At 52.0% G+C, this 8,241-nt stretch overlaps 1 long non-coding RNA gene across 4 annotated transcripts; it reads left to right on the forward strand.

Annotated features, from left to right (window-relative positions):
- Nucleotides 1-1,582: 1,582 nt before the first annotated feature.
- LOC112985580 (uncharacterized) lies at nt 1,583-7,904 on the forward strand. Of its 4 annotated transcripts, XR_010391504.1 has the most exons (5): nt 1,583-1,928; nt 2,373-2,561; nt 3,800-5,332; nt 5,451-5,642; nt 6,006-7,904. It is a non-coding gene; the product is annotated as an uncharacterized LOC112985580 (long non-coding RNA). The 4 variants fall into 4 exon arrangements; XR_003259781.2 differs by lacking the exon at nt 1,583-1,928 and having other exon boundaries at nt 2,067-2,561; XR_010391505.1 differs by lacking the exons at nt 1,583-1,928; nt 2,373-2,561 and having other exon boundaries at nt 2,580-4,483; nt 5,176-5,332.
- The last annotated feature ends 337 nt before the right edge of the window (nt 7,905-8,241 follow it).

The raw sequence follows: 8,241 nt of genomic DNA on the forward strand, positions 1-8,241 counted from the left end.
GGATGTGGGGGGAAAAAGGGTGGGGAGTTTCAGGGGCCTGGCAGTACTCTGCACTGCGAGTGTACAGGGTAGGGTCTGCCTGGAAAGCATATTTGACTTTTCCTGTTATTATTATTATTTTTTTTAATCTTGCCCTCAGGGCTGAGATTCCTCCCCAAAGAAGGCTTCTGTGTGCACCCTTACTCATGTAGATGCAAACGGCCTGGAAGTGTGGGGAGGCAGGCTAGCCCTCGAGCAGGATTTTTGTGTTGTGTCCCAGGGTGGATAGCTCCTGCGTACCTCATGTGCCCAAGGGTGTTGGTAAGTGACAAGATGATAACAAGTGGCTGTCAGTTACAGAGCTGTTTCTTTGCCGTTCTCCTTACTAAAGAAAAAACAACTTACAGATTCGCTCACATATGTAGAGACAAATAATATACCTTTCTTCCATTTGGATAGGGGTTTCACAGTGTACCTGCAGTAACACATGGTCATTGCCAGAGAAGCGTTGGGCCAGTTGCCTGCAAGAATATAGAAAAGGTATTATCATACATGGACTGTGCTGTTGTGGACAGAGCTACAGGAGAAGAGTTGTGAGAGCGAAGTATCTGAGCCTTAAAAATGACAGGATGGGACAGGATTTAAGGTCAGGTTGTGTACAGTGCACCCAAGATCATTATACAGGTACTGTAACTGGGGAAACAGCAAGCTGACAGAAGAAAGGCTAAAACTTTAAAGCTTTGTGTGAAATAAAGCATCCTTCTCATCAGTCCTGAGTAAGAGGGTTGCATTTTTTTTTATAGCAGCATATCCATGACTTTTCTGGTAGCAGCAGACCGCAACAGGAGTTACTGGAAAGGAGTCGAGAGCAGAGCTGGAAAAAGGGACTTGATGCTTCTTTCCCCAGCCAGATGGAAGTGGCTGTAAGCACGCTTGCCATAAAAAAGATGAAGACCAGGCAAGCCCCGCCAAGGCTGGGGCCCCTCCCCTGGGCACTGCCTGCAGGCAGCGGTCAGCCCCATCGCCCCCATGGCCTGCTCCGCTTCCTCACCGGGGCGCTCCAGTCTCCCCCAACCCCGGGGCGCTGGGCCCAGGCACTGCCGACCCCCCTTGCTGCTGCTGTGCCCAGTGCCGCCACCGGCCCTGGGACATGGGGTGCGCGTGAGGTCCCCACCATCGTCTCCTTCTGCAGGACAGAGGAGCCCAGCGGGGAGGCACCAGAGCGTCCCTGGGCACAGACGGATGGATGCGGGGGCGGGAGCCCCCGCCGCCACAGCACGACGCAGCGGGGTCGCGCATGCGCACTGAGCGCGAACCGCTCTCAGCGGCCCTCCGGTGAGTACCACCAATTGCAGCAACGGACGGCCCCACGCATGCGCAGTGAGGCCAATCGGGTCATCGCTGCCCTCGTGTGACAACACACCAGTACTGCAGCCAGTCAGCGCTCCAATTCGCAGCACCACCGCTCTGCTCACTGCTGCCCAAGTGACTACAGACCAGTACTGCAGACAGGCGCTTGACGCATGCGCGGTGCCACATCAGTGCTCCGTGCTGCCCTCGGGTGATGACAGCCCGATACTGCACCCAACGAGGTACTGCACCCAGCGAGGGCGCGCATGCGCACGGGGCTCACCGTGACCACTGCTGTCGTCGCGTGTCCCCAAAGCAGTAGAACACCTGCACCAGGCTAATGCGCACGGCGTGCGAGTCCCGGGGTGGCGCGGCGGGCTGCGGTTCGCCCGCGGGAGCCGGCCGCCTGCAGCGCCGCGCTGTGAGCGCGTGAGGGCGCCATTGCGGGTCTGGCCTCGCTCCTGCTCCCCCCGCCCGTTCTGCGGCCGGCGCATGCGCGGCGGGCGGGAACAAGATGGCGGCGGGCAGGGAGGACGTTTTCGCTCGGCGGCGGCGAGTGAGGGCCGAAGCCGCCTGGAGTGGAGCATGGGGGGGGTCCGGTGAGGCGAGCGCGTGCCTTCGGGTGGCCGTGGGCGTGGGGCTGTGTCCTGGCCGGTGCGGCCGTTGCTGCGTGGAGGGGGCGGTGCGGGGCGACGGCGGGGGGGGGGGGGGGCAGGCGGGCCCTGGGGCGGAATTGGGGCACGGCGTCCGCGGGGGGACGGCTCCTGTTGCGGCAGGCGTGCTCGGGAGTGCTGGTAAGTAACGAGGAAGTTTAAAACCTCTGGAGCAAACAGGGTTAAGGTCAACTTGAGTTGAGTATGATTAGTGCAGCCCCAAGTTATTTACTTGAGAACTGCAGCTAGGTGAGCAAGAAGATGGATAGAAGGCAGACACTCCCAGGCAGTGTGAGGCCTGCCCCACTCCCGGGCACAGACTGCGGGCACCAGCCGACCCAGGCACCAACTGATTGAACCCCCTGCTGAGCCCTGCTCCCTCCTGTACAGCTGCCCCAAAGCCACGGGCTTCCCCGGTGCAGCATGTGTCGATGGGTCCTCCGTTGCCTCTGACGTCTCCCCAGGTGCTCGTACGCTGCGCAGGGGCCTGGATGTCCCAGCAGCGGCACAGCAGCCGGATGCCTCCTCTCATCTGGGACGCGGGGTCCTTTGCCGCTCTTCTGGGATACGGGGCCCTTGGTGAGTTCCCTGCCGCCTCTTCTGGCGTTCCCTGCGAGCTCGTAGATCCCTCCTCCTCCTGCTCTCCTCTGGTGGGGTGGGAGACCAGTGGCTCCTCGTGCAAAGCTGACAGCCACGTGCGGCACCTCTATGCACTTACTGTGCATCTGGGATGGCACCCCCTGCCCTGAGGGCCCTGCAGAGTCACACCCTTCCTGCAGCTGCCCCCCCCCAAGCCATTAAGCCACTCACAAATCCTGCCCCAACACCCCCACAGACCCCAAAATGCCTCCAAGCCCTGCTGCAACATTGTCACTGACTCTAGACCTTCCCCTAGACTCTGTTCCAAAGCCCCAAACAGTCCTAAAACCACTCCCAGACACAGTCCCCACAGCAGTGAGGAGTTCTAATAAAGATGGGGTGCGATCTGTGTCTCCCCCTTGACTCAGTCCCACTTCAGAGAAAAGGGCGTTTACAGCACTTCCTGGTGGAGAGTGTTGACGGGTGGATGCACAGATGACAGACAGATTTTTTTCTCTTGTCTTCCGAGCCACCTCTCGGAAGCCTCTGTACGTGCACGATGTGGCTGATCTGGGATAATAGTGCTGTGCACTATGCTGAAGGAGAACGTTACTGTAAAATGGCAGGCTAAGGACTCTCCTAAAAAAATAAAAGGCTCAGGAAAAGCCTAAGAGAACACCAATGGGCTCTGGGAAGCCCCAGTGATGCTAGAGAAAACAGCATGGCTTTTAGGCACCTCCTCGGAGCAGGAAAAATGTCTTACTCCAGCCTGCAGGACAACGGGTACTATTAATTTACCACCTTTAATTACCACAAGCGTTGTGAAAGCAGAAGGGACAGGAGAGAAGATGCGTGGAGAAGCGTGTCGTGGGCTGTACGTAAAGTTTAAACAAGCAACCGTCCCCTCTTAAAATAGAAACAGTTTAGTCCTAAGTAACAGATGAAGGTAGCTTTGAGTAACGTGGAGAGAAGCGGTTACGTCAGTCACACTGAAAGCCTCGGAGCAGCGGTCCAAAACTCTGATGCCCTCGCGACCTCGTCAGTCTTTTTGGTTTGTTTGGCAGGGCAGTTAGTTATTTTGGCCTCCCAGAAGCAGCACCGAGGACTGAGTAACCCGTTCCTACCCCGTGGCTATCGTTAACTGTATCTGCCTTAGCGTTGCTTTGGTTGTTGCTATTTTGTTTTGTTATCGTACGTGCATATATGGAAAGGGAAAGATATAATGCTTACTTTTTTAGATTGATTGCTGTGGCTGAAGCTGAAGAGACTAAAAAGTGTGAGCAAGCTGAAGTAATAAAATTGAATGGAACCGGGTGAAAACTGTCTCCCTCTGCCAGCAAAAGGGAAAGCCCGTTCCTCCTGGCGAGGAAGGATCGCTGTTAATAGTGATCCGAATGATAGATCACCAACATATAAGGGAAGGTCTGTACACGTTACAAAAAGTATGCTGCGTACATTCATTTCTGTGCGTGTGACTTTACGTGTCTGTGAAGCATCGTACTTTAAGAGCTACGAGACAGCGAATTATCATCTTGGAGGAATGGTGGTCAGGCAACCAGAGTTACTGAGGAGAAAGTGAGAGTGAGAGAGCGAGAGAGAGAAATGTCTGAAGTGTCAAATTAAGAGATCAATTTCAGGATGGCTCAATTAGCGCAACTGCCGGTGTAGTTACCTGGCAATGGTATTTGGGGAAACAAGAAGATGGTGGATAGAAGAAAAGTTAAAGCCTTGTGGAATTAAGGCTCCTTCTCGTCGGTTCCAACTTGGAGCAATTTTAGGAGGATTTAATTTCCTCCGGGAGCGTTAACGTGGCTTTGCCGGTATCAGTCGGGAACGGAGCTGGAACAAGGAACGCGACGCTGCTTTCACTAAACTGGGAGAAGTGGCTGTAATGCCTCCTGCCCTCAAATTCCCAGGACAAGGTAAGCCTTTTTCGGTAATGCTTTCCACATCTGCTGACTGCGTGGGAGCAGCACCGCTGGAAAACGGCGGTAAAGGAAAGCGGGTGCCAGTCGCCTCACCTTTATGTCCCCTTTGGGGCTGGAACAAAAATTCTCTGGCTGTGAGAAAGACTGTTTAGCAGCGATCTGGGCTGTAACCGTCTTTGAGACTTTTACCTTTGATCGCACAGGGGCCATCCAGTCTGTTCAGTTCCCTCTAAAGTAATCACGTCAGGGAAATGAAGAGACAGCGGAGTATCATCTATCCGAGTGGCGCAGTGGGTGCTGATCTTAACGAGAGGGGGCAGGGGGGTGGTTGCTGTGCAAGTGTTACAAGCAGTGGCTCTTCTTGTGCGTGTCTGAATTGATGGAGGGGCAGAGCACGGTTGTGCCAAAAATGCGGACGCAGAAGGTTTCTGAAAGATTACTCTCTAGCAGCTACTTAGTCTGACTTCCCTTTCGCGGCAAGCCCCACTGTTGTCGTCGCTCCCAAAGCAGGGGTTGGGGGAAGCGGTACTTGTGGCTTGCGTATTCTCATTTCCTTGCTTGTGTGCGTATTAGATACGCTTTTGTGCTTATAAACCACTTTGGATTCTTATGGTTTTCTGCAGAGCTTTGATTTTTTTTCTCTCTTTTCCTTGTTTTCTTTCTTTCTTTGCTCTATACTTTTGTAGGGGGGTGGATTTTACTATGCCTCCATCAACGAGCGCTGGCTGGCAAAGTTGCTGTGTCCCAACGGAGACTCTTAGGCGAGACGGAGGAGTTGAGATCCGCAGCCAGCCAGAAGAACGTCACCCGGGAGGGGTTGCTAGCCTCGAGCTATAGGTGCTGGTGCGTGTGGCTCGTTCTGTCAGACGCGAAGAGGTTTTCTTTGGTTGCAGAAATTTTAGCTTGGCTTTACACCCTATAGCGGTAGTACTTTTGTATTTATAAATTGTGTTAATCCTAGGCATTCAGAACCTCGGGGAACGACTGTATGCTGCCACGAAGAACTACAGGCTACCCCTGCCCTCAGACCTTTGTAAGTTGTCATGTGCCAAGAGCGGCCAGGAGAATCCAAACGCCAGCGGAAAGGTTCTCTGCCTGGTCTTGACGAGGAGCCTTCGGCTGTAGGAAGGTTGGCCGCGTCCTTATCGGACTTGTGAGTAATAAGCCGCAATTCATGGAATGGCAAAGGAGGGGGGAATAGCGACTGGTCTGCGTGAAGCCTCACCTGCCTGTTTGGAGCTCTATTTTGGCCTGTCTACCTGGAATGACCAGTGAGGCCTAAAATAGGAATTTTCGTGGCTAGATGGGTAAGCCATGAGCCCACCTGTCTTTGCCTTGCCTTGCTTTGCTGCTTAATGTCATAACAGCAGCTTAGGACCCCAGAATAAAAACCGCTACAGCGCTTAAGGGAGGCTCTGTATTTGCCCAGGTTAGGGAACCATCGTTAAAGCTTTGGGGGAAGAAAGCTCTAAAACAAGAATCTCCCAGTGACCTTGGTGGTTTGATTCATTTGCAGGTTACTGTCCTGAGGGCCGGCAACTCGAAGAGGAGCAGCTCAGCCTGTTTTGTTGATTCTGGTGATACTGTTTTGAGGAAGCGCGTAAGTACAGAAGGGGTCTGGGAGGGTTTTCAAACAAGACGGGAAAGAGCAAGGAAGATTTGAGAGCGTGGCAAAACTAGGTGCCGCAGGTACTGAAGTTGTTAAGGGCATTTGTCCATAATCTGCCGCACAACGTCTCCAGGTCCTGCTGTTTCTGAAACAGGTTTTTTGTGTGTGTGTAAACTAAAGGTGTTGTTAATTGCTGCTCTTGGTTCCGTCTGTTGCAGAGCGCGCTCTGCCAGGGGGCATGTGGTGGTGGACACCTGTATTCCTCTGGACTCTTCTTAACACGGTTATCGTGAGCAATGAATGCGTGATTTCAGTAACTGGCAAAATGCAGCCTTGCCCTCACAGCCCAAGGGACAGAATTAAGATGCAGATAAACCATATTAAGATGCTGTTGTTGAAAGCTTTAAGGATTCCTCCCCCACCCCCCGAAGTATCCTTTTTTTCCTTTTTGGTTTATCATAGTATGTACATGCTGTGAATCACTTTGAGACTGTTAAACATCTGTTTTATCATTTCATTCCTGTTTAACAAGCACCATCTACTATTAGGCTTTCAGGAATGCAGTGAGCACAGAACTACGTGTATTTTGAGATGTGCCTTTCCAGAGGTGGTTTGGCTGGGTGGGGCAGGATCGGTCCAACCCTTTGAGGCTACCTCTACTCTGTTTAATTTCATTTTGAATCTCTTCCTTCCTTTGCTTTCTCATAGGGCCTGTCTGTCAGCTAACAAATAAAGACGACGGAATGGCCCATCCACATAGGAGAGAGCTGACATAGGAGAACTGATATATGGTAAATGTAAACGCCCTAGACCTCTTGTACGTCACAGGCTTTTCTTTAGATCTGTGCGTTCAAATCTATAGTTCCGCATTCGGAACATGGCATTTGCCCAAGTATCTAATTCCTTTCTGTCGTGTGGAAGCCACTGCACGGCTGCCAGTTTCTACAACAGGTTATCGGAGAGAATGGGAATGCTGCATTTCAACTCATGACTGCAAAAGAGGCTCCTTTTTGTCCAGTTTCAGAATTATGACCTACTTCATCGTTCTGCTTTGACAGAACGTTGTTTCCCAGCAGGAATGGTAGTGCTTTAACCGTGCAACGGTTGAAACCGGTAATGTGTAGGCCAGTGCAGTTATGCTGTACCTTTCTTTGATATGCATGTCATCCTTGTATCAGGCTTCTGGGAAAATAAACGGTAAACAGAGTTCCGGAAGGTGCGTCTTTAAATAGGTGGTAGATCTAGAGGCGTGTCTGAATTCCAAGTGGCTTGTAACTTCGTATCTGTCTTCAGCATATACTTTTCTGTCGCCCTTATTCCAGGCTTACCTCGGACAATCTGTATCACTGCGGTGTATTGCGTTTCACAGGCAGCGATATATTCAGCGAGAACATGAGAACTCCTGCTCTGCAGCGGGCTCTGTAATCGATGACCACGGGATCCATGCTCCGGGCCGGTCACTTTAGGCCTTTGTGCAGAGTATTCTTTCTAGTCTCACGCCTCATGTGATCCTCTCCTTCCGCTGTTTTCCCAAGGGATTGGAAATGCTTCTGGTAAGTCCTGTAGTTTCCTAAATTTTCCACTGTGTCCTCGCTGGTATTGGATACCATTATAGCAGAGAGAGGCAGCCTACGTATGCACAAGGAAAGTTGAGGCACAAAGAAGTCGCCTCTTTGGCCCACCTAATCTACTTCAGAGAGTTTTATTTTTGACGTAGAGCTTGGGTCTTTGAGCACCATGCACAGCATGTGTTGGTTTCCCCGTTCTTTTAACAAGGTTATCGATGCCCTTCAGTTGCTTCTTCGGGGGGGGGGGGGGGGTTGCTGCAGGAATTGCTGGGGAGGCCCTGACCGCGGCATGTGGAAAAGACACCTTTGACTACATCCAGCTGAAGAAATGTAAGCCGAAGGATCGGAGTAAGTGACTGCTTGTCTAGGTCTGTTACCTAGCAACACATTGTCAGAGTCTTTTTATGAGCAATCATACTCGATCAAGTGCATGTTCATTCCGTGAATATTACTGCAAGAGTGCGTATGTTACTGATCCTTTAAAGTGAGTCCGTGGCACTGGTGGGTAGCGTGTGTTCTGAAGATTAAATCCAAGAGCAACTCATTTTGATGCTGTTCTCTTATATGAAAGCACT

This window comes from Dromaius novaehollandiae, chromosome 13 (assembly GCF_036370855.1).
Source record: "Dromaius novaehollandiae isolate bDroNov1 chromosome 13, bDroNov1.hap1, whole genome shotgun sequence".
NCBI lineage: Eukaryota > Metazoa > Chordata > Aves > Casuariiformes > Dromaiidae > Dromaius > Dromaius novaehollandiae.